Below are 26,255 nucleotides of genomic sequence, written 5' to 3' on the forward strand. Positions count from 1 at the left end.
CTTGCTGCTGTTCAGGGCTGGGATAATTTCAGAACAGTGTCTGCGTGGGCAGTGTCTGCACTTGTTGGCGTGCAGAGGAAGGTTTTCAAGAGGACAAGGCCAATTTTAGCTCTCTCTGGTATTACTGTGGGCATGTGCTGTATTAACGTAACAAGCTTCAGAGAATGCAAGTCTTGATATATGTATGAAATGGTTTCTGAGCAGCCTGTGTGCTAATGCTTTATTTTCCAGTTAAGGTTCCATTTGTTTTGTTTTTAAGAGACCTTTAAGATTACGGAGTCCAACTGTCAAGCAGTTCCTGGCTTGTACCATCTCTCGACAGTGTTCTGGAGTTAAGGTTTTGCCTAAGTGCTGAGGTAGCTAAAAGCTATTTCTCAAGATCATCGAGAGTAGCACTGCAGGCACACGTGGAGGAATCTATGGATTGCCTCCTGGATGGCGATGCACTGCAGTTATTGCACTGTGAGGCTGATGTGTTTGCTCTGGTCAAGTATTTTATTTCTCTAATGCAAAATATTACATAAATGGTGATATAAGAAAAGACAGAAGCATCTCCATAGTTAATTTTAGTTAGTTTATTAGCATTTCAGTACTGGTGTCACACAATAGGGAGTTGCAGAAATTTCATCAAAAGAATTTACTTATAACCAATTCATTTTGGCTTCTTTTCAGCAAAGCATTCAGGCATAGATTTAAATCTCTCCCTGTTCAGTACATAACTTAAGAGTGTGCTTAAGCCCATGTGACTGCCTTAATCATATACTCAAGTCTTGTCAAAGTTGATCTGCACCTTTTGTGTCTTCTGAAGAAATATTACTAGGAAAATGCTAATGACAGTGAAAAATTATTGAGAGGGTAAAGATGTATCACATCTTTCATTCTGTGGAGAATTTATTGAAAAATAATGAATGTTTGCTATAAAGCATTATTTGTTATCTTTTTCCATTTGTTCTGAACAGCTTTCCATTTAGTATCTTGAACTCTAACACATCACTTTAACCTTTTTTTAGTCAGGAGGAGGTGAGGGGGATGGAATCCATTTGCCTGTGTGACTGAAAGAAGCAAACACGCCAAAGGAAATCCCGGTAGTTTCACTAATTCATTTGTCAAAGGAGGATTTCATTGAAAGTGCACTTTCAAAATGTTATTAACAGGCTTGTTGAAGGATAGCACAGTATTGATGAAAAGAATTAAATGCGTGCTCAGAAATAGGTGTTATTTAGGAACAATAACTGCAGATAAAATGCATTAGGGCTCCCCACTGGGAACTCTTGATCAATGGTTGATCAAAGCCTAATTGATTCCTTGAATAAAATGTTAGCAGGGGAATGGGTGCAGGGAAAGGAAAATCAAACTTTCCTAAATTAAGCTCCATACCTAACACAAATACTCTTTGTAAAGATTAGATAATGCAGCAGCCTGACAGCTCTTTATGCCGCATATCTGCCTACTTTGGCTGAATTCAGAAGTGAAGACAGAGGTAGGTGTCTTATCCTAGGCAGTATGGATTTTTGCTCATATTGCAACGAGTACCATATTTTTCATAGTGTCCTGGTGCACGGTTTGGAATAGTGCTTTTGTCTCAGGAGAAATCCAGTTCTGACCTCCAGCCTGGCTAACTGGGATATGAATTACCAGATCTGTATAGATGAACCTCACATAGCTGTTGCTGCCATTATGCCTGGCTTAAAACCAACCAGATCTGTCTTTTATTTCCTGACATCACTGAGTTCATCTAGGGGTTTCCTGGTAAATATTTGGCAACATATAAGTTAGTCTGCAGCAGAAAGAGATGTATCTGAGCTTCCTTCTTGCTATTTTGCAATCTCTGATTACAGGTTAACTCAGCCTCAGCCACATGTCAAATTATATTTTTGTCGTGGCAGCACTTCTACAATGATCTGTTTTCCATGCCCATGTCTCAAGTTTCAGGTTTTGTAGGAAACAAAATATAAGTGGTGCATGTCTTCAACCAGCCTCACCAAAGGAAAGCTAGAATACAATAGTGGTGGTTATTAAATACTTTGCACATCTGCATGCTTTTTTTTGTCCATCATCTTAAAGCATGTTACAAGCATCAGTAGTTCGGCTCTGCTTTTGCTGACTTGGGGAAGTGCTGTTGAAGGTGAAATCCTGAAGGTGCAGTGTGTCCTGGGAAATACTTAGTGCTCTCATGTGTGAATGAAGAGAATGGGATCTTACTGTTCCAGAAGACAAGTGTTTACATGACTTATCCATGATCACATAAGAAGCCATTTCAGCATCTAGGTGGATCTGGAATTGAATGCATGCCAGTATTCAGTGCCAGTGGAAGTAAAGTGAAGGGCACTGGTTTACATACACCTGATCAACATTGGTTTTAGCTGGTGATTGATCCCCAGTTTGCATCTGCTGTAATGGCTGGCACTCTATTATACAGTTTTATTTGACAGAGGAAAGAATAGCAGAAAGAGAAAAAAATGCTTTAGAAAGGCAATACAATAAATAATTAAGGCGGCTTTAGACATTAAAGTACAGGCAACATCATATACTGAGGAATGACTGAGGTGGTGTATTGAAACAGACAGCACATTTTTTATTCATTCTGTGAACATTTTTGATGTGTCACAATGTATTTCAGACAACATTAGAAAACGACAGTAAACTAAATGCTTAACACTTTTTACATATTAGAATAAGAGAAGGGAAGATGACTTTTTGCATTATCAGACTGTAAGCAGGCCAATAGCATACAGTCCTTGTCTTGGATTTGTCAGCTGCAGTTAAAGAATGATGAGGTGGGTTGACCACTTTATTAGGTATAATTTGCAGCTGAGGTTTTTTCAGCTCCTTCCTTTTATTTAACTCAGCAATGGTATACTCAAAACTAGTTGAAACGAGGACAGGCAAATGTGTTGATCAGCAGCTCTGAACCATTACTAGCTCTGGGTTCTCTTAGCATGGAGCATGTTGACAACACTGCTCAGGTACTTTATATATAACCCAAACTCTGTGATATGAACAAAACTTCTCATTGGAAATATTGCTGCACTGCAGGACAGTGTTGTCCTCTCAGTTGATAATTTTGTGGGTTGAATTCTGGCTGTGAAGTTCAGGTGTAGGGAGGAGGTTTAGCAAGTGTTCTAGACACCAGAAGTTTACCTTTTGAAATATATTCCCCAGACTTACAAAACCAGCACAGCCAATGGTGATTATCAATCAGTGGTCATTGGTACCTGCTTTTTGATATACCTGATACAATTTATATCTTAATCATCTTTAATATGGATTAATAATTTTAATTATTTGGAATCTTGGACTCCCTGCATCTATGTGCAAAAAATCAGTGATTGACTTAACAGTAGGAAATGACTGAGCTGGAAGAAAGGGAGTAAATTTTGTGTAAAGATATATGTCTTAACAGGAAGCTGAATGAGAGCTTTATTTTACAATTTCTGTATGCACACATTTCCTACTTGACACGTTCAGTGCCTCTGGTAATTTGGGTGATGGCAACATAAAACAATTTTGCTACAGTGTCCTGGCATTAGCAGTGAATGAGCTGTGTGCAAAAATTGTTTTAACCGTGGCACAATCTTAATTCACTTTGTTGTATTGCAGTTATTTTGTGTACCCTCTTCTATGCCTTTAAGTTGCAGGGAAGGCATCCCAGAGAACAGCAAATTCTGGGAGAGGTTCACTTTCACCATTCACCCCCCCCTCCTGCTATTAATTGTCTTTCATACAATTTCTTAACGAGATTTTCTGTGATAGATGATTGAATTATTATACAACAATATATGTTTTGATTTTCCTGCTAGCTCCCTTTTGCACTTTACTGCCATAAGTCAAGGATGATGTTGCTCTGCCAGACGTTTTTGCCATCTGCACTTTGCCACTTGAACCATAGGAAAGCAGAGCAATACATGTCATCATCTTCAGCAGCACTGATGTTGCCTCTTGACAAAGTCCTAACCTCAGCATTTAGGAAACCTTTTCAGAGGTCACCTTGAAGGGCATATTGAAGTGCAAACTGAATCCCATGTTAAAAATTGGTAAATTATGTAAATGAAGCAAGATGGAAAAGATTCAAAAGATTATTGAAGCTTTTTAAGAAAACAACTACAAATCTTTCTCTAAAGAATAACAAAAGCAGAAAGTCACAAAGCATGTAAGATTTTGATTCAAAACCAGATGTTTGTTAGATTTATCACACAAGACATTTAGTTTTTCTTTTAAAAATTCAGGACCAAAGGAATTGCAGTAAAATTTGAATTAATCAAAATGGTTGAAGGAATATTTAAAAGCTGTGAAGAGAATCAACATTACTCTCTATACAACATGCACACACAAGGAAGTGTCCTGCAGATTTCTTTCGGGTCCACCTTTTTCTCCATGAATAGGAAATGCATTGTAGTTGGAACAAAAGCAGCTGAATCCATGCAAACAAAGAGAAGAAATGATTTTTTCAAGGTCAGGCAGCTTGGAGGAAAAAAAAAAGTCTTTTGAGGACTGTGAAGAAAGCAAGAGGAGAATATGCTGCATACCTTGAAGTGTGTTGGAATGGGACTGATATTTAAGTAAATGTCAGCAGAGTACCCTTGCTGCTGCCACCGCCACAGGTGACCCTTCAGTGGCCAGGTGTGGCTTCCCATATCTGGGTGTTCTCAATGGAAGCCTGGTTTGTGTGGCTTTGACACTGATTTATGTACAAATGGCAGAGGCAGCTCTTTCATACTGACTGTTATCACCGAAGAGCACTGAGCAATGAGGATTGCTTTTCTGATTGACTGCTGTAAGTTTTCCCTGTTTCCACTCTGTTCATGTAGGGATTTTCACGTAAGAGCATCACTAAGAAGTGATTTGATGAGTGAGACTAGGACACTGGAATTGCTGCTGGATATCACAGTTTTTCCATATCCATTTCAAGCCATTTAGGAGTTTAGCTACATGATACAGTTATCAGGTGTCAGCACTGAATGAATACACAAGTTACCACTGTCTGTATGGTAAAATCCTGACCTTACTGAAGTCAGTGGTAGCTGCCTATTGTCTTCCATGAAGCTATTATCCTTAATTTTAGGATTTTTAAATCTCTTGCCCACTTCCCGACATAGTGATCCAAATAATGCTCCCTTGAGTGTGTGAAATTATGTATTCCAGTGCTATAGGAGATTTCACTGCATGGCAGCTGCAATAATCAGAGAGTTTTGTTCTTGAGCATAATGTCTTAATCTTGTGATGCAGAATGTGTGGGATGCTGCTGCCTGCTCAGAAATTGGTTGAATCTTGGCTGCAGAAGGATCACACGTTTCCAAAAGAAATGTAATTAATGAAATCTAGATGCCTATGGGTATTCATTTCTTAATCTCTGCTTTGGTAACTTGGTTTTGCAATCCATGTTCTTAATGACTGTGCAGCACCCTTGCTAGGGTACAGAATTGCACAATTGTTTAGTTTAGGAGGGATTTCTTGAGTTACAGTAGCCTAACCTTCTCTTCAAACAGGAACAGCTAGAGCAGACTGCCCAGGGCTGTGTCCAGTTGGGTTTTAACTATCTCCACAGATGGAGACACCACAATCTTTCTGGGCAACCTGTTGCAGTATTTGACCACCCTCACTCTGTCCTTCTCTGCTTCAAGAGTGCATTTCTGGCTAGGAGTTACTCTTGAATCAGGAGCAAGGAGCCTGAGGAATCCAGAATCCAACTCCTATGGAATCTGCATGGCCCTACTAATTAGGTGAAAACAAAAAGCCAAATTCTCCATTTTATTAAATAGCACTAGCTGATCCTTATGGTGTGAATACAAAAATATAACCATAACCAATCACAAAATCTAATGAACGAGCATGTGGAAAAGGGTCATGTTAAACCCTCAAGAAGTGCAGCACAATGTGGAATGAAGCCTCTCCCTGCTGCCCTCTTAGCAGTTTGATATCAAGCACATTCCAGGAATTCAAAGTATTTTAGAAAAGTAACTTCAAGTAAATTACAGCCAAAACCTCATTGGAAAAGCACTCATTTCATTAAATATCACTGAGAAAAAGCTTTAAGTTGCGTGTTCACGTTTAACTCCAATATTCTCCTTTTGTTTAATCACTGCAAACCTATTGTATGCACCAGTGGGAGCATTTTGTCATTGGAAAGCTTTTGCCATTATATGCCTTCAACAAATAACTGTAAAGCCAAAAAAAAAAAAAGAAGTCAATTGGTTGGTAGACACACAGATTTCAGCTACACTCAATATCCATAATTTTTGTGAAAAGTGATGATTAGTTGCATCAGATACTTAAAATTGGTACCTAGAGTGAGACAAAAAGGCTGAAATGGGAGTGCACCAGATACATATTTCATCTGCTCCAGAATATATAATGCCCTGGCAGTCAGGCACATGGGCTGTTGTTTTGCCATGGTTGGAATTTCTGGACAAGAGAAAATGCCAATTCCATACAAGACAAGAGAGGACTCTGTCCCACTAGCACACCACAAAACTGTCAACATTACTGTGTAGCTGTTTGAGCATTTTGATCAGGCTCTAAGATGCTAAACTATACTTTCCTGTTTGATCTAGAAATATAGTAGATAGTTTTCTGATCCAAAGGCCTTTTTCCACCCATTCCAGGCTTGTTTTGAGCAATGTTTCATTGGCCATTTGGAATAGACCTGTTTGCTGTGTGCCTGGGAGAGCTTTAGTCTTCCCTGTGAGGCTGGAGTGACACTTTAAAGAGGCTCATGGCATGTCCGGGTGTGAATTTGCCTGTGTGTGGTCCCTGCTATGTCCTGTTTATCAGGTAGATGCAAACAGCCAGATTGAGAGGTAGACAAATGAACCTTTTCCATGTGCCCTTATGGAACAATTTCAATGCAAATGAGCAACATATTTTCAATCACTGTTACACAGACTGGATGTGGGGGTTTTTCTGGCCTTAGTAAGATGCCATGCAGTGGTATAGCCTGTAAGGGTCACTCTGTAAGTCCTTATCTATTCCACAGTTTTTATGTTTAGAGTTAATACATCTCATTAATCTTTTTTTTTTAATAACATATTAAATGCAAGGATTCCAATATTACTCTTTCTCAAGATTTTTCCATATGAACTTTTCCAGAGGAGATGATCTTATCAGATAAGAGTTAAGGAGTCCTGTTCTATATAGATTTTTTTGCGTAAAGTTGCACATTTGGGGATTGAGAAATAGAACTGATAAGAGGGCAAATGCATTACTTGAAGCGTGTTTCTTCAGTCACACAGTTATTCTCTTTTTCCTCAAAGACTGTTTGCCTTGATCAGCTTAACATTGTGAATCCACAATTTAAATAGCATGAATTAGGAGGATCAAGTTTCTGATCTCTGAAAGCTTGCAATACCCTGCTTACTCTAACCTTCCAAGAGAAGAGGACATTGAGAGGTCCCCATGTCAGTTCTGACTTGCTGATCACTTCACCTTCAGTCCTTGAAACAATTACCCAGTGGAAATTTTAGGTTGCATGCTGACAGCTTTTATTCTGATTGAACAGTTAAGTGGAGTTAAGTAGGCAAGAATTTGACATTTGTTACAGAGTTTGTTCTTAAGCAACTTCTAGGTGCTCTTTTAAGTGGTGGCATTGGAATCTGATAAAGACAAAAATCAATGCTAAAGGAAAATTATATTTGACAGCCAGCTAAGTACATCCTACATAATGAAAATGTGTTTTTAAGCTAAGTGTAATTTGGGTGTTTCTCCTCAATGTTGACCCACTTGGAGATAATTTAAAGAGGCTTGAATGTTGAGAGTTCATGAAGATGAGATCTGCAGGGATGTGGAGAGCCCCAAATCCCTCTCATGTCTGCAAATCATCTCTGAGGTAGAGTGACCCTGAACAGCAGTACAGTGGTGAGACATGGTTCAGTCACTGCCTACCACAGCAACTCACTTCGCAGGGGAAGAATTCCTTGGGTAAGAATGAATCTTAACATTCTCTTTTTTGTGTCCTGTGACCACAGTGCAGAGCCTCTCATATTCCCTTAGGAATAGAGTTTTACATGGAAAGTAAGGATGCATTCATATTAATAAGCATATAGGTTTGGATCACTTCCTTTGTTTTATCAGGAACTAGAAGCTTAACTGGTCCTCAATTTCAAGCTGAAATGGAAGAATAAATTAAACAAGTCTTTTATCTCAGCAGATTTTTATAAAAGTGTGTGGGGAATGAAAGATGAATTGTGTTCTATGAAGTAGGAAATTAAATTGTCCTTCCACCCTCTAATTCAAAAATCCAGGAAAGCTCAGGAAATGTTCCTTGCTTTCTGGATGTACCAATATCCCTCCCCATGCCTAGACTATCTCAGAATGTACAGGAAGGGCTTTAGGATTTGGGAAGGGTGTCTGTAAAGGCCTTCTCCTGCAAATAAAGCTATTTCTTACAAGAAGTATACTTGGCACATGAAAGTGAATTTTGTTGGTTTGCAGCAAGAGAAGAAACACCCAGATTGACCCTGCAGAGCTCTGTGGCTTCACCTCACCCACAGGGGCTTTGTTTATAGTCCTTACCAGGGATGAGTTCCCTTTTCTGACCTGTGCAGTCAGCAACTATGGGCAGTAGGATTAGATTGGGGAACGTGAAGGTTTTATGCTACTGCCTTTTTCTCAGGGAGCACAGACTGCTTTGCCTTTCCTGCACCATGCCTGGATCTAAGACTGGAGAAATTGAGTGAGGGGCTATACACTTGCTAGAGATGAGCATAAATATGGTTAGTCCCCAAGCTTGGAGTAATGTTTATTGCCAAACATTACTCATATTGTGGCAGAAATGGCTGTTCAGGATTTTCCTAGCAGCATTTGTTCTCTGTCTGCCCCTCTATCCTAATGAATGCAGTCCGATGGGCCCAAGTAATTTAATGCAACTAAAAGCTCGCCCCCCGTGGAAGGAGTGATGAGGGAGATTCTTTACTTATTCCCCATTAGTCCTGAGCAGGCTTGCTCACGAATCCTGTAACCTTGGCAGCAAGAGAATCCCCTTTTGCTTCGCTATCTGCAAGGAAATGAGTTACAAAAGCATAGAAATTCATGAACACTGAATGCTGCAATTAATTTTGTTAAAGTCTCTTTATATATTTAGTTTGCGAAGAGGAAGGAAGGAGAAGCTTATCACCAGCTATGAGTCTGAAGCCACAAATCTTGCACAGCTTTCACTTTGAGATAAAAATGAATCAATAAGGAATCCAAAACCCCTTTGTTTATTTTATATATTGTAAGAATGAGAAATGATGAAGGCAGTAATGTAGAGTAGTATTAACATTGAAATCCCCATATTGAATTGATTAACGTGGAGGAAACACAATAATAGCTTTTTTATTACTAGTCTGAAAACTTTATAATGGCATTTATTGGAATAGAATTGAAATGTGAATGGCAGAACTTTATAAATCTCACTTTGTATGTGGTGGCCAAAACACTGTCTGAAAATGTTTGAGTTTTTTAAAGGTCCAGACTTTGAAGCTTACCACTTTTTTCCATTTAATCTTCCATTTGTACATATTTAGCAGGCAATCATATTGCAAAGGAGAAGCTGGATGTAAAGCTGAATGTATTGGATGTGCAAATTTTCTCTCTTTATGGCCAAAGCAGATGCATGTAAATGTTTCATCAACACACCCATTAAGTTCCCAGTGATAAATTTAGCCACAACTATTCGAGAGGTGCTTACTTTGCATTTAATTTAGATCTAAAAAAAGAAGTAGCAGGTATATTTAAAATGCATTACAGTCAGCTTATTTAATATTCTCATACATTCTTATTCATTATTTATATATTAAAAATTTATGAGAAAGTCACTGAAATACTCACACGGCTCAAAGTGATGAGGGTAGTTGTTCTAGAGGGGGTAAAATCTGGCTTAGCAACCAGCCAGTCATTTCATGATCTCTGTTTGAGTGAAATAACCTCACTGAAGTCAGAGAGCATCTCCCAGACAGAGTAACTCCATTATGCTCTCTTTTTGAGTTGTACCAAATACTTCTAATTTTTCATGCTGTTGCATAGTACTAGCACTGCAGGTTGCTCTGGCTCTTTTTCATCCTTCTTTTTTGTGTTCCTTCTGTGGGCAGAGTCCATGAACTTGCTGGTTTCAGTGTGCTCACATCTGATTGCAGTGCAGCTTTCTTTGCTGTTTACTTACAGACTTGACATTGTTAACCCTTGCTGTGGCACAGCCTCACTCTGCCACAGGTAAGAAGATGCAGGAATTTCTGCTTGTGCATCACCCAGCTTTCCTTGACAATAGTGCTTTGCACTTCATTAGGAGTTGTGTTTTCTTTGGGAATTGCACTGATGTCACTTCATAAGGGAAATGCATTATTTATCACATCTGTTTAAAATGGGTGGCCAGAAATCATAATTTCTGGACCAGGGGAAGAATGGTATGATGAAATGCAGTAAACAAAACTGCTATCTGGAATATAAAAAGAAATATATTCCTGTCTCTGTGGCAAGTTGCACTGAAGAGAGATGGCCACAAAGCATGAAGGAGATTTTTTTTGGTAGGTTCAGATAGATATAGGCCTCTGTATATAACAGGCCTCTGAAAAGTGTACTTGAATGCTGTTTGTTTGGAAACCATCTACTTGGTAAAGTTTGGGCTAACGGTATACTAAATCCGTAAATATCAATCAAAATGCAATCGTCATCTTTCTGCTGTTTCAACATGTCCTCAGACAGAATCATGGGATTTGGCTTGGTGAGGGATTAAATTGATAACAGATATCTGGGCTTCTCTGTTGTGTTTTACTTGCTTTGGCATGCTTTCGTTTATTCCCATGCCTTTCAGAGGATAGAGTTCTACTGCAGTCCACCCTTATAGTATCTCTGTAAAGAAGAAAACAGAAAACTTAGTACTTACACTTGTTCTTGAGTTTAGCTTGTATCCTCTTATCCAAGTTTTAGAAGATGATTTTGAGAAACTCTTCTTAGACTGCCCAGTGTGGCAGGGGAGACAAAAACTAATTTTTTCCCTATCTGAACTTTTTGCCTGACAAAATGGTCTTTTATGGCAAAAAGGAATTTTCACCCTCATCCCTTCCTATCTTGTTTCATCACAAGTCACACTACATTAGAGTCCTAATGTTTCTATCAATAAATGATGGATTTGCCAATGGTGATTTAAGTTTAAAATTACTTCCGAAAACTTAATGAAGCCTGCAAATCATGAATTAGGTCTCAAAGAAATAATCTCTGACAGTTAAAAACTACAGGGCCAAAGTAATTTCAAGGGTGGCATTTTTCCCCCATCTATAAATTATGTATCGGGACAAGACAGAGGTGGTTCTGTAGGTATTATGAAGGTTTTTTTAAAGCAAATAGCAATTTGTCTCCTGCTGCCAGAGCTTTCTCTTACTGGTGTGTAGCGAGGTGGGTGACATGCTCCTGCAGAAAAAAATTAATCTTTGCTGCAACAAGCCGTTGTTAATGCCAGTCTGCTTCTGGTCTGTTTTTAACATTGGTTTGAGTGATGGTTTCTAATCCCACTTCCCAATCTTGTGTCCTCATTACCAAACTGCTCAGACTGCTTGTCTGCCGTGGACGAAAATGCTACCCTGAAGGTCACAGCCATTGTATTTCTAAATGGGGTTATATTTTTATAACTCCCAAGTGTCTTTTGAAGACTTAAAGGCCTTTTGGCCCCCACTTTGCCTGTGTAGGAGAGGATGCCTGGTGCTGGTTTGCAGTTGCATGAGAAAGAGAATCACTTTTCTCAAAAATGCACATGGGGGATTGCTGTTGCTTGGAGCATATTCCTTTAGTTAATTAGATTTGTGAAAGAAAATGAAAAGTTTCCTGTCCTAAATTTGGGATATTTAATGCAATTTGCAAACGGTTGTAAATCTGTCTAAAATAGCCAGAAGAACCATAGTTATCCTATTGATTCTATCCTTTCTTTTCCCTCCAATCCAAGGAGATAAGAGTAGTTAAAAGTATTTTAAGCCCTCCCCAAAAAAGGAGGAGTGGGTGGAGAGTACTTCTAATGCTTGAATAATCTTGTCTATAGGCTTTATTTAGATTTGGTGACTCTCTGTGAGCAGCATGGTAACACAGTGGTAGTCAGTATGTTTCTAAAGCTAGTCAGTCTCTGATTTGGTGGTGGGAGCTACAGTCTTATAGACTGAAACTAAAAATCTCTCTAATGCAGCTAAGAAACAATCAAAACTTCTGTTGCATCTTTTTCATTATTGACATTTACAGTGGTAGTTTTCAGAAACTGTGGAGGGTTTTGCTCCCTCACATATTTGTGGTGAAACAGTTATCCATTGAATACCCAGCTTTCACAGTTTTCCACTTTTATTTCCTAACTTGCTAAATTATTTTATTTTTCTTCCTGTGCATCTGCATATAGTATCTTGGTGGGAGAAAATTCAGCCCTGGCTGAATAATCTAAGCATTTCTGTTGTCCTGTTTATGTTGTGGAGAGAATGGTGAGCACAACAGGTTTAGTAATTGAAACTTGTTTCAGTCCTCTCATTTACTCCATGTATGCTGGGTGTCATTTTTCATCTGCAAAGCTGCTTTATGCAGAACCTGAATATCCATTACTTTTGATTTGCATGGTTTCAACTCTTTTTCCAAGATTAGATTGTCTGTGGCACATTTGTCTATCAAGAAATTGTTTGTCTACATGATGGGACATTCGCTTTGGCAAGATGGATCCTGTTCTTCGTAGCTCAGCCTCCAGTTTGTGACTGCACTTGTGACTCTTGACTGAATGTTTCTTTTGCAGACTTCTGTGTGGATTTGGCTGTAAGGCCAGTTGTACCACTAATGTGAGGTTAGCAAGGAAATCATTGGTGCTCAGTGAAAGCACACGGGGATGGGGCTTTGCAGTTTCAGAACAATTGGAATCCAGTCCCTGTCTCCAGACTTTCTGTGGTGCTGTTGTGGGCCTTTTTAATAATAAGCCTTTGCTTGTTAAAGAAGTTTAGTAAAAGGGAAAAAAATCTGATCCTGTTACTTTCTTTTCTGTTTTGGAAATCCTATCATAGATAAAGAGATTCTAACGGTTTTTTGATTGTTGCATTTTCCAGCAGTCAAACCCAAGGAAGGTGAAAGTTGGCATAGCAAAGACTTCCCCAGCTGTTGTCAGATTGTTGTGTAGTCAAGCAGTTCTTGTATGACCACTCGAGAGCTTCTGCTGGTCACTGAGGTACACAGCTGAGGGGATGTGGTTGCTACCTCTTGTAGAAGTGGCCATGCTTTGTAGAAAAATAAGATTTAAATAGAATCTGATTGGGAAAAAAAATAAATTAAAAAACACCAAACAACGACAGGTGTATCATAAGAAGGAAATGGTCTTTAGTAATTATTTTAAGTGCATTTCGATGCACAGGTGAAGGCAGTGTATATCCAGTACTTGTTATTTTGTTAGATTCTGAACTATTATAAATAGTCTAAATAGCAACGACATCTGTTAAATGGTCATATCATCATCCCGTGGAGCTATGCCAGAGCTTTAGCAGAGCTGAGGAGCTGCCAGCCTTCACCGGATGAAATCATGCAAGATGATTTCATTGGCAGTGAGGCAGAATGACAAATACCACTCTATCGTCTTACTAATCTAGAGTGAAGGGGGATTGCCTTTTGCTTTTTAATATTTTAAAACTTTTAGCATAAACCATGAGGCTTCAACATTTTATAATAAACCTTTTTTTTAATTCTCAACTATGGCTGCTGGATTCAGTATCTGGAGTATTTTACAAACTCCCATGCAAGTACGGTGTGACTTCTCTAAGTATCCCAAAAGCTGGTAATACTGGTGAAAGTACAAGGCTGCTCCTTGGGATTAAGTGACTGATGTTCAGGCTAATCCCAGCCTGCAATTTCTTTCATACTGCTGGGTTAGTTTGGTTTCCAGTCTTCCAGTACCTAAAAAAAAATTCACGTGGCACAAAAAACCTGCACTTTGCACTTTGGTGTGTATACATTTTGTCCTCACTTACAGCAACACCTGGAGGCCTCTGCTGTTGTTTTCAGGCCAGTAGGATCATGTAAGGAAAATTGTGATCCCAGCTTCAAGCATCTTTGATTCCCATAGGAGATTTATTGCTATTGATCCAGGTCTATCTGTATTAAGGTTTGATATTAGTATGAAAGCATGTCACAGTCACATCTGAGTGAACATGTGCTTTTACTGTGCTTTGGGTCACAAATGGCAGGTAGTGTCACCGCAGGTAATCACAGGGCAATGTTTTCTGAAGTGGTTACAGTTCAGATGGTGGAAGTTTTTAAAATAAAAAGTTAATGGGATTCTGAATAGCAGGGCTGCACATGGGGTCCTTATCTAGAAGAAAGATACTGCAAAACTGAAGCACCAATGGCGAGTGACTGCGGCAAACAGCGCTGTGGCTGTGGCTCTCGGTGGCCTTTGCCACCGCACTGTATTCAGCAGAGCCTTGTCCATGTGTTCCTTATCCATGGGGTTCAAGCCAGGTGCCCTGACTTTATGAGCATTACTTGGGTATGGACTGGAGATGGTCCTGGTGATGCTGCACCCTGACGAGCCAGTGCTGTGATATCTCAGGGAAGTGTCTGGCAGGACAGGTAAGAGACAAAGGACAGGCAAGGGACAGTGTGTTCCTAGGAAATTCAAAGAACTCAACTCTTTGGACTGACAAAGTAATCATGGGGCATTGATTGCTGAAAGTTAAATCGAAGGCACTTTTTGGTGTTCCTCTGGGAGTCCTGACTTTATGTCAGAAGGACTAAAATGTGCTTGCCTGTCCCAGGGGAGTTAAGGCAACACATCTTAGAGCTGCTCACCTGTGACTCCTTTGCCTTGGCCTCTCCCGTGCAGCCTCAGTTCTGGCTGGTGATGGCGTGCAGGCTCTCACACTGTAACCAGGGGAGGCCACGTAAAAGCAGCCTCTGAGATGAATGCCATGAATGCGCTTCAGGGCAGATGAGCCTGCGTGCAGATGGTGGCTGTGGAGCAGCTGGCCTCTGTAACTGGGATGACACAGTTCCCAGAGGACCCCTGCTTGGTCACACAGTCAGCAGCACTTTTGAGTGTTGATATGGGCAAGGAGATGTGGATTTGGCAGACAGGGAGCTCATTCAGAGAACTCAGGTTGTTAACAGGGAGCATCTGTGCCCCCAAATCACAAGGGTCAGTTTAAAAAGAGCAGTGCCAGAGTCCCCAGGATGGGATGTGCTAGATAGGCTGATGTGTTTTATGTCAACTGTTCCTTAGGATGGATTTGAAGTAAAGTTCAAAATGCAGGGTATAGGTGACATAATCTGGCATGAATAACCCAAGTCCCTATCCCTGCAGCCTTCTGGAAAGATTTGTAAATTTTAAGACCAGATGAAATGGTTACAGTCATCTCTGGTTTATAGTGTTTCAATCAGTATTCTTGTCATCAAACTAATTACGTCTGAGTTATAATTTTGCAAAATTCTTGGGCCTTGATTTAAAGACATCATTGACATCATTGACTGTGTCTCATTCCTCAATAATTTGTTCCAAGGATTTATTTTTTTCTTCATGGTTAAATCATGCCTTGTTTCTATCTTTTATTTGTCTAGATTAAAGTTCTAACCATTAACTCTCATTATGCCTTTTTGTGATAGATTAAAGTGCTGTCTACTGTTGAGAATTGCTTCTCCATGTAGGTACCTGAAGACTGCAATTAAGCTCCTTTTTAACTTTGTCACTCCATTTAATTTTTCCAAGAATGTTAGTCATGTAAAGCACGCTTCTCCTCGTGGCTTTTTCTTGTAGGTCTTCTTAAAAATCTTTTCGAATTTTCAGTAGATTTTTGAAAACATGAATATCAGTTCTGCGGTGTAGAGAGTGGTACAACTCAACCTTTATACAGTTTATGTTGAATAAACCCATGACTCTGTTTCCTCTGTGAGTTGGAAGTGTTCCCCCAAGAGCATGTCCATCTCCATTTCCTCAGTCCTTCCACAGATTTTCTACTTTCCAGAATATAGTTTCCAGTCTTGTAGTGTGACCTCACATCTTTGTTCTTGATGTCTTTTCTGGTATTTGGCTGCCTAAGCCGTGAGGCTCTGTAACCAAGCAGACCAGGTGACATCAGCAGATTATTTAATGCACAGCAAGTTACAGGAGTGTTATCTACAAAATCCCATTTTATACTTCCTTCCTTAGCATTACAAAAATACAAAATATCTTTGGGTCAAGAACCCACTAAAACCCCCACTGATGAATCCCCTATTTTTAATAACGTTTCTTATTTGTAAATTTTACTTTTTAAAATACATTCAGTGTAACTACAGTGACTTTTTTCTCTTGTGTCCCCATAAGCCTTGACACTGACAGCAAATTTCAGTCACATTTGAGCTCTTTAGATGTGTCAGAACCAGTAAATTTAGGTAGGTGGAGAGACCCAAATGAATGTCCCATGGAGAAAAATGTCATATAGCTATCACAGCCAGTATTATTGAACACCAGAGAATCCAAGGGGAATAAGAGAGAGCAGACAGTTTCCAGCTTTAAAAAGAGACTTGGGATCAATGCTGCTCTTTGGCAAAAAGTCAATGTTTTAATTAGGAAAGAGGGGCTCATTTTGAAAGGTAGAAGCATGAACAATAAATTCAAAACAAACCAGAGGCAGCTGAGAAACATCCTCAGAGGTGTTCTTGAGACCATTGTCACATGTGGTAGATTTAACCTTTCACTTTGGTTTCTGTTCCTCTCTGAGGGATAACTCACCCTTCTGACAGAGACTGTTTCTGAACAAACTAGGTCATCATTGACAGCTGCTCAGTCTGCCTGGATTACTTCCAGGACCTCAATGCCATTTCTAGAAGGGGCGCTTGCATATGGCAGAAACTTGTTTCAGGTCCTTGGCTCAAACACTACATATTTGGAAACACAGCACCTCTTCTAGAAGGCTTGTGTTTTGGGTGAAGTCAATTATATGACAGCAGAGTAGGTGTAATCTACAACCAAAATTAAAAAAAAAAGAATAATGTTTTTGTTCCTGACAGAAGCTTTTAAAATTTAATGTTTTGTGGAAGAGAAAGAAAGTGGATTAGCACAGTAAGTTGGTGAAGGGATACAGCCCCCCCTAGGCCTGTATTAACTCTGAGGGGTGGGTTGAGCTGTAGTTGATTGACAATAAGCTTTATAATATAAATTATATAATTATAAAATTATATATATTGTATTATATTAATTATCTATAATAAGATTTTCACATTTCTAAAGGCAGTTCTGGACACCAGCTACACACTTGAGCCAAGCTAATATTAACGTAGTTTGATCTCAGAGGCAAACTAGAGGTGTGTGGAGATTGTCCAAACTGACCTTTACAAATGTGTCAGTGACCTCTGGGTGACTGGCAGTCAATTAAGACAAAGTAAAATTACCCAATGGATTTAAGCCTTTTAAAGGTCCTGATTGAGATGCAGCTTGTGCTTAAAACTGATTAAAAGTGATTGCCAGCAGTTATTTGATTGAGTCTTGATTATTGCAGACAACTCTCTATACTTTAAGATGTGACCTTCAGTTCTTGTAAGGGAGGCAGGCTGAGACAGACCAGTTTTGCAGATTTCCTTCCTTTTTCCTACATGCTAGCTCATTTGGATTTGGAATAGGACTCATCTCTGTCATGACATGGACATCCCTTCACTGGGGAGTCACTTCTTACCTCTAGTCCAGCTACATGTGGTGTGTGATCAAATAATCATAGGTTGGTTTAGGTTATAAGGGACCCTAAAGATCATCTAGTTCCAAACCCCCTGCCACGGGCAGGGACACCTTCCACTAGAAGAGATCGTTCAAAGCCCCTTCCAACCTGGCCTTGAACTCTTCCAGGGATGATGCAGCCACAGCTTCTCTGGGCAACCTGTGCCAGCGCCTCACCACTCTCACAGTAAAGACTTTCATCCTAATATGTAATCTAAACCTGCCCTCTTTCAGTTTGAAGCCATTTCCCTTGTCTGTCACTACAGGCCTTTGTAAAAGTCCCTCTCCAGCTTTCTTGTATGCCCCTTTAGGTACTGGAAGATGCTAAAAGGTCTCCCTGGAGACTTCTCCAAGCTGAACAACCCCAACTCTTTCAGCTTGCTCTCATGCTCCATCTCCCTGATCATCTTCGTGGCCCTTCTCTGGACTTGCTCCAACATGTCAATGTTTTTCATGTGCTGGGGGCCTCAGAGCTGGATGCAGCACTCCAGGTGAGGTCTCACCAGAGCAGAGTAGAGGGGAAGAATCACCTCCCTCACCTGCTGGCCACACTCTCTTGATGCAGGCCAGGATATGATGCTTTCTGGGCTTACTGGTCGTGTCCATCTTCTTCCACCAACAGCCCCAAGTTCTCCTCAGGGTCACTCTCAATCCATTCTCCACCCAGCCTGTGTTTGTGCTTGGGATTGCCCTGACCCAAGAGCAGGAAAGCTTCAACTTGTCCTTGTTGAGCTTCATGAATTTAATGCAGCCCCACCTGTCAAGGTGAGATCCTCAAATGCTTACTAGTATGTTGGTTTTTATAGGGTTGGGTGAGAGTGGCTCAAATCATGATCTCAAATGTGTCCCTTGGCTGCTCAAATGAAAAGTATATACTGGCTTTTGTTGACTTTTACAGTTGAGAGTCCTGAGTGTCCCTTCCTTTCAATTAAGGACCAGTAGGTAGTTGAGGAACTGAGTTGACTCAGTTTCTTCTGACTCCACTAACTGTTGGCTGGCCACTGATATCTGGATACACAGTCTGTGTGTCATGTTGACATGACAATGCAATAGAAATGAAGTTGGCATGTGCCCTGGGTGGTTTGAAACACTGGGTCTGCCACACAGCAGCAATTCTGGTGCTGTCCTCCCCTGCTTACCCCAGTGGGGTGGAGGGGAGCCAAACCTCTCCCCAGTTTGCAGCTGGATTAGGCAGCCAGTATGTGCATGTGCCACACCTTGGGGTATGGTAGCAGCAGTTTGAGGTGAACCTGTCTTCGAGATTTTCTGTTTCTTCTTTCATTCACCTTTGCTGCCCTTTCACAGTGTGTCTGCTGTTCCTTTGATAAATGCCACTTTTTTGGGGAAAAAACAGCATATATAATTCTGTTCTGTATGGAAGTATTGCAGTCCTCCAGCATCTCACTCAGTGAAGGTCCTGTCACTTATCTCTGTTTAACATATGGGGTAACAACCACATTTCCTTCTCTATTCAACCCATGTGACTTCCAGTGAGAAATGTGGCTTTGTTCTGACAATATTAGAAGTAGAGAGTATGTTGGAAACTTGCACTTCGTGCCATATAATTGTGACTGGCAGTTTGTTTATTTGCTTGTTTTCTGTTATTACGGAAAGCAATCTCCATGTAGTTTATTCATTTGCAGTGACTGAGTCCCAAATCATTCCATTCATGATAAAATCTGTTTTCAGTGAAGTGCATTGAAGAGCTGCAATTGTTTGTTTCATTAAAACAAGGGAGGCATTTAATAGCAGTTATTCACTTCTGTTGCTGTTGCTATTTACTAGCTTTCCAAGACATTTTGTTTACCAATTTTGTAATACCTTCGCTGAAAAGCTTACCTGAGGGTTAAAACCAGTAATTCCAGTTGCTGAAGGTCAGAACTCCCATGGTGTCAGGGATGTTGTTTCGGAGAGGGAACAGTTTACAAGCTTGCGTGTACCACCTAATAGAAACATGGGTTTGAGCCACTGGAGACACCACGTGACAATGCCAAGTTTCTAGAAATGTGAGCAACTCCATTGATTTTAGTGGAGTCAGGCAGATTTCTACTAGCTGGGGAGCTGGCATTTAGCATATCCTTTGATTCTTGTGAGTACACCTGTCTATGTGATTGGAAGAAAATAATGTATTTTCAAGGAAGAAAAGATAGGTAAGGAGATCATCACCTTCTCTGGTGTTTGGCCAGGCAGCTCTTGCTGTTTCTGCAGAGTAGCTGGGTGTTCCTCCAAAGCCCTCTGTCTCGTCTCTGGATCTAGGATTTGTGCTGCCCTCTCTCTCTCTCTCTCTCGAGTGCATTCTGCATTTCTCCCACTTTCAGACCTGCTGCTCTGTTCCCTCCAAGGATGATGGTAGTTCTCACAGCATTATTTATTTAAAATGAGTTAATTTCAGAGAAAGCTTATCTTAAGAATAATAAAGCAGGCTGTGTGCAAACCTCACTTTCCCCTAAGGATTAACATTCCCTGGATCTAGGAGGACACAGCTCTTTCAATGTTTCCACAGAATCACTCTTTTTAGACAAGTTTCTTCAGGCAGAGTAACAAATTTTAACCCTTCAGGGGGTTTGGTTTGGTTTTTAATGGGTCTTTTATTTCCAGCCCAGAGAAAGGTGGCTTATCAGCACAAAATTTGTTCCCTTGTTCTAAGGAATGAGGAAAATTTGTATCCCTGAGGACATGATTTAGCCAGTCCTCTCCCTGTCTGGCTTTACAGCTTACCAGGTTGTCACTGGTTGCTGGTGGAGCTAATCCCTGTGTTCAGCAGAGCAGCTCTGACACCAAGAGGGGGCAATGCTGATGCCTGTGATTAACCTCGGCTGCTTGGGAGCTTTCTCATGGCCCCAGCAAGGCTCAGGTGACACCAAAGGCCTGACAGAGAGAGGGTGTAATTGTTTTGACTTTTGCACAGATGTATTTACCTTACAGCAGTGGACAAATTTTAGCCTATATTTTCCTAACAAAGTCATAAATTACTGAGGAAATTAACTTAAGCTACATGGATAAATGGATTTGCAGATAGCCCACACTTAACATGGTGTGTGGGTCTTATTCATCTTCTCTTACCACAGTGGGAGCATAGGGCATAGTTTGCCTTGGTTATCCCTCCTTCTCTGATATTTTAATAGTGCTCTCTCTTACTTGAACACTCTCTCATTCACCTTTAAGCCAAATGAATGAGTATTGTAAATAATTGAAGGAAGGTTTGATCCCATGGGATGGCTGCAGCAAATGGCTTAGTGGGCATATGGCCAAGTCCATCTCTGTGAGTAAACTGCTGGCTTTCCCTTTTCCCAGTTCACAGCAACTGAAGGGGTCTGTGTCCAGTGTCACTGTTTCGCCTAATATGTAATCACACAGTGGTCATTAGTTCCTACAAGGGAAGTGGATTGTCCCCCTGCTTTGATTTGCCTCTGCAGTCCTGAAGCCTTTGTTGGCAGCTAATTGGATCTCAAGCTCTATTGACATGTGCATCCCTAGGTGGCTGGGGAGGTTTTGGCACTCTTTTCTTGGGTCTGTGTAGTTGGAGATAACAGGTTGTTAGCACTGGAAACACAAATGCAACCCACCTTTCATGTCTCTTGACAAACAAAGGCTCAACAGCCTGTATCATGTTAATTAGCATCCTTCCCGATTTACTTATCTGTGGTTATACTGATGGCTGTTGAGGACAAATGAAAGTGATTATCTATTTTAAAATTTAAAAAACAAAAAAAAGGCAGGGAGGCTGAATACAGATATCCTGGGAATATCTTCAATGTAAGCGTAGGTTTTGAAAGAGGGAGCATTTCCCTTGCTGGTCTGAATCCAATGTACATGGGATTTCAATACATGAGCATAACTCAGCAGATTCTTTACACCCTGGCACAGGTGTGGTCCTGTAGCCTCTAGAGATTGAGGCAGAATTACCATTTACTGGGACATGCAGGAAAGGAATGACTCTTACAGGACCATGTCTGGGAAAAGGCATGTGAGTAGGAAGGGTGGCACAGGAAAGGGACAAGGGCTTTGAGGAAAGATTGTGAGATCTGTGGGACACAAGGCTGATGTGTGAAGACAAGAGCATTGCTGAGAGCAAGAGTTGGTGGGATATGTAACTGGAGAAAAGGAAAAGAAGCTCTTTTGTGTCAGTCATCTTTGGAGCAAGTATATGAAGAAAATCTGCTACAAAGGGACTTTCATTTTGGAAAAGAAATGGCACTGTTAGATCACGATGGCACCAGCTTTGCTGGTGTCCCTACTGTTGAGGTGTTAGTATCATTTTTTCCCAACCATCTTAATAATCTGAAGAAGAGCCTATTTATATGTAAACAAAAAGTTCCTTCTGTGGAAGCAGCATTAAATTTATCCTGAATGCTGTATAATTAGGTATGTCACAAAAAACATGCACTTCATTGTTCACTCACCTGAAATTCCTCCAGCATGCTACTGGTGAGGCTTTTGTTACTCAAAATGCATAATGCTCAAGAAGAATTGACTTAATAATGTGATAATTACTTTGCAGTGTCAGACTTTTGAGTATGCAATTGATTTTATTTACCTGTGTAGTTTTACCCAGCCCTTTCCCCAAGTTTGCCTCAGCATTCAAATTCCTTTAAAACAAGAAGCAGCCAGCCAAGAATTCATATTTAAAATTTTTATTCCTAGGTTCACTAAAAATGAACAAGATTTGGGGCTTTTTAGGGTGGTCTAGGACTGTCTTGTTGGGAAGTGCCCATGCTCAGGTGCCAAGACAGAGAGCTTAAATAAGCAGTTTGCTCTGCTTAGAGAAACAGCATAGCTGCAGCTTAACATTTTGAGCTGTATCTCTGAGCTAGTTATGATGTACTTTATTTAAACAAACCTGGGGGCTTGATGCACAAGTTATTCAGCTGTTGCTGTGTATAAGAACAGATTATATGGCAGTGGCCTCTCTGGCTCCAGAATAATGTACTTTCCCCTTACATCAGCAGTAACAGAATGCTAAACAGTCACTTTATATGGAACAATGATAAAATGCCTGTCTCTCCCTTGGTCTTTTAAGGAATCATTTGGACAAAATCAGGTACAGTTTGCTGAAAACATTTGAATTTGCTCTTGCATGGAAAAAATTTGAGTTGCAGAGCCTAGTGACTTGCCATATTTGTGATCTCTTGCTTAAAACAAAGAAGCACTAAAGCTGCTGTGGGATTCATTGGCATTTTAATAGTATGAATAGTACAGGGATGTTTCTGTGGCTCCTTTCCTGCAGCCTCAGCTGTTTGCTGATGTCTGCATTTGAGCATGAGCAGGTGCCTGTGGGCAGAAGACAGTGACTGAAACTGCAATTAATTGTATGCACAAACCATGGACCCAGGAAACATTGGTTTGTGAAAAACCCAAGTTCTTTGACTTTCTTATTAACTTTTTGTTATAAAAGGTATTGCAACTTCTTGGTTCTTGTCAAAGTACATGGTGGGAGGTTGTTTCTCTTATAATTTCACCAGTTGCCTGCTCCAGGCCAATGCAAGATGTATTTGTCCTTCCTTTTGCTTCCTGATGAACCTCAGTTTTATCCTCTCAGTGCCAAGAAGGTTACTGACTCTCTCAGGTCAGAAACTCCAGTCCTTGTCTCAGATTCTGTACAGGGTTTCCTCTCCCAGGTTAGGTTTGGTATTCAGATACCTACTCCAAATTATGATATTAACTTCATGGCATGACTAGAGTCAGATTATTCCTGTTTTACAAATAGAGAGCTGAAATACCAGAGAAACAGTGACTTTTCAAGACTATGTAGGAATCCTACAGCACAGCTGAAAGGTCTTACCTCAGCTGACCCAAGTCAGTACCTCTCAGAAACATTCATTCTTCTTCCTACTGCCAGCCCTTTTCCTCTGATCTTCTGTATTCTTCACTCTTCTTCTGAAGTTACATAGCCAGTACCAATGCACCTCTCCTGGTATCAAGCACTGCTAGAGCAATAAGTATTTCAGTGTAATTATGGAAGTGTGGAAGATCTGTGAAGTGTTTGACTTCTGACACTGGCTTTTGCAGTCAAACTAGGAAAAGAGAATTCACTAAGCAAGAGGTTTTCTGTGTTTAAGGAAGCAACTAAAAAAAAAAGTTAAGTTGTGAAGTTGTTTCACATTTGGGGATAAAGTGAGGAAGAGAGAATCCCACAGAGCCGAGCAAAACATCCTGGAGATGTCGTGTAACACTGATGACACTGGCAAGAAATTGGTATGTTGTTGCTTAACTGCCAAACATCAGCAAAAATCATGCAATATCTTTTACTTACTAAAATCTTACAAGATTTCTGTTTATAGGCAGGTGATATAAGGAAGATTTCAGTGGTGAGGAGGGCTCTCAGCTTCTTATAGACAGGCCTGAGGACATCTCATTTAAAACAAGTCTTACCTGTTGGTACAATCAATCTCATCTCTTAGCAGGCAAGGGCTCTCACAAATGACCTTATAGATTAGGCACTTTCTGTTTACATTCGATTTCCCACTCACTGCTATTTGTAGAGAATGATTATCAAGGCATTAAATTAAAAGTTTTGCCCAGTGGGAAACTATTGGATATTTTTCATTTCCTTAGAGCCTCTCCTGTTCTGGTGGAGAGGCAGAGAGGCAGGGGAAGCAATCACCAGAAAGGTCAAGAATATTTGCTTACCTGTATTGAAACACTGCTGAGAGGCTTTGTCCGGTTAGGAGACTTTTTGGGTAGAATTTTTGTTCAGGATATGGTAGGAAAGCACTGAGGCTTGAAATTAAAAGTCTCCAGTTGCCTGGAGGTTAGAAAGCTGGGGTTGTGCTGGCATCCTCTGGCCTTTTCCTAAAGGCTATGCCAGAATCTAAGTGATACCTCACGCTTTCAAAAAGTTGAAAAGAAGTTAATAAGGATCTCCCCAAAGTCTTCTTTTGACCTTCATTCCAGAGAAGATTACAGCAAAGCCACCTTCCCTCTCAGTGTGCTGGGGCAGTGGAAGGACTTTGTCTCTTCAGTATTGGTAGAGCTTCAGTTTGATCAAAGTCTTGCATCATATTAGCTGTAAATATTGATAATACCCGTGTTCTGCACAGACACAATTTCCTTGTTTGCCCAAGGCATTTGGCTCCAAAGCACTTCCTCCTCCTTATCAGCTGTGAAATAACAGGACTGGGCTTCGCAGGGAACAGTATTTGTCTTCTGTTTCATGCCTTAACAGTAAGTACATAAACTCCAAAGCCTTCCATTTAGACAGAGAGTGAGAGGAGAGGTCTGCGAAACTACTCCCAGGAACTGATAAGCTCCTGCAGTCCTCCCTTCACCTGTATTACAGAGATGGAAATAATGATGAGCCTGGGTTTTTCAGCGCAGAATGTTTATGTGGTGCTTTCAGCATGTCTGTGCCAAGCAGGGTTTTGTTGTTGCTGCTGTTTACGCAGTATTTATCTCAGTCTCAATTATTCCTGAGTTGTCTTATTCAAGGGGGCAAGGTGGAGTCTGACAGCTCTTGATCCTCTTGAAGTATGCTGGCTTCTCCAGCTGGGCTTGTCAGCCAGCCAGCCACAGTTCTGCTTGGAGGCTTCAGATTTCTGAAGCAATGAGGGGACAAAGCTGACAGTAAAACAAGCCTTACATGTAAATTGCTACACTTTAAGTAGCTGTCTCAAGGGAATACAGATTAAGAAGGAAACACTTTTTAATTTGGCCTGGATTTATATATGGGCTTTATATAAAATTTTTTAAGGGATGTTTTGTCACAGCTGTAGTTTAGATGAGGCTCAGATAGATCACTGCCCATCCTCCATCACTGCATCAGCTGCTCCCAGCCACTTTTCCTGACCTCTGTGGCACGTTCTCTCCAGTTCTGCCACATCTCTTGTAGCTTTCTCTTCTCTAGTCAAATACTGGGTGTCCTTCATTGCCTGAAACTCTCTGCACGTGACTTGTCCACCTTAGAGCACTATATGGTTTTTAGAAAGTCTTTGTAACAGGACAGTGAGAGATTTGAGAGCACTATTAGGGCCTAAGGGAAGTCAATGAGAAAGTACTGGTGCTCTTTGCAGTGGGAACAGGATTTTACCTTGGATAAAGTGCTAGTAATATGCTCTAAGAAGTGGTTCTCTTGAAGGCCTGGGTTGTAGTGGATTCACACTGGGACACATTTGTCTAAAATCTGGTGGGGCTGATAAGCATGAACAAGGCTCTGATATGTCTGAACCCAGAAGTCATAAGAATTTGCATGGGTGGGGGTGTCAGCTTGAAGCTTTCACATCTGATCTGTTGACCAATGAATCCCAAGGAGGAAGAGAATTTTTCTCTTCTTCACTAACAGATTGATAGAAGGTTCTTGCTGCCAAACCTTTCAGAAGCTTGTTTGTCTAAGGAAATCTCTAGTATTCCACATGTCTAAAAATAGGTACCTCACTTAAAGTAACAGTTTGCCTGCTGAGAATTTTTATTACACTTCATTGCACTCCTTCACTAGAGTTGTGCTTTGTGAAGGGCCTGGCTTGTTTTTGGAAGAATACAGCAGATTGAAATTGCAGAATATTAAATATAATACCTATAGTCCCTGTTTTGAGATAGACATTTTGCCTGGCTGAGGACTGGTAGTACAGAGGCAAACAAGAGAAGCTGGCAGATTGGTGAA

General features: G+C 40.5%; 1 protein-coding gene and 1 long non-coding RNA gene across 15 annotated transcripts in view; one reads left to right on the plus strand and one right to left on the minus strand.

The window, feature by feature from the left end:
• The window catches only part of TSPAN4 (tetraspanin 4), a 435,304-nt gene that overhangs the window by 383,439 nt on the left and 25,610 nt on the right, over positions 1-26,255 (plus strand). The window lies entirely within an intron of this gene.
• On the minus strand, positions 13,051-24,797 carry LOC127478494 (uncharacterized). Its single transcript, XR_007907240.1, has 3 exons — positions 23,442-24,797; positions 19,499-19,602; positions 13,051-16,017 (listed from the first exon to the last, which is right to left on the minus strand). It is a non-coding gene; the product is annotated as an uncharacterized LOC127478494 (long non-coding RNA).

The sequence above is a fragment of the Manacus candei genome, unplaced genomic scaffold (assembly GCF_025592945.1).
Source record: "Manacus candei isolate 608988 ecotype Guabito, Panama unplaced genomic scaffold, ASM2559294v1 h1tg000060l, whole genome shotgun sequence".
Classification (NCBI taxonomy): Eukaryota; Metazoa; Chordata; class Aves; order Passeriformes; family Pipridae; genus Manacus; species Manacus candei.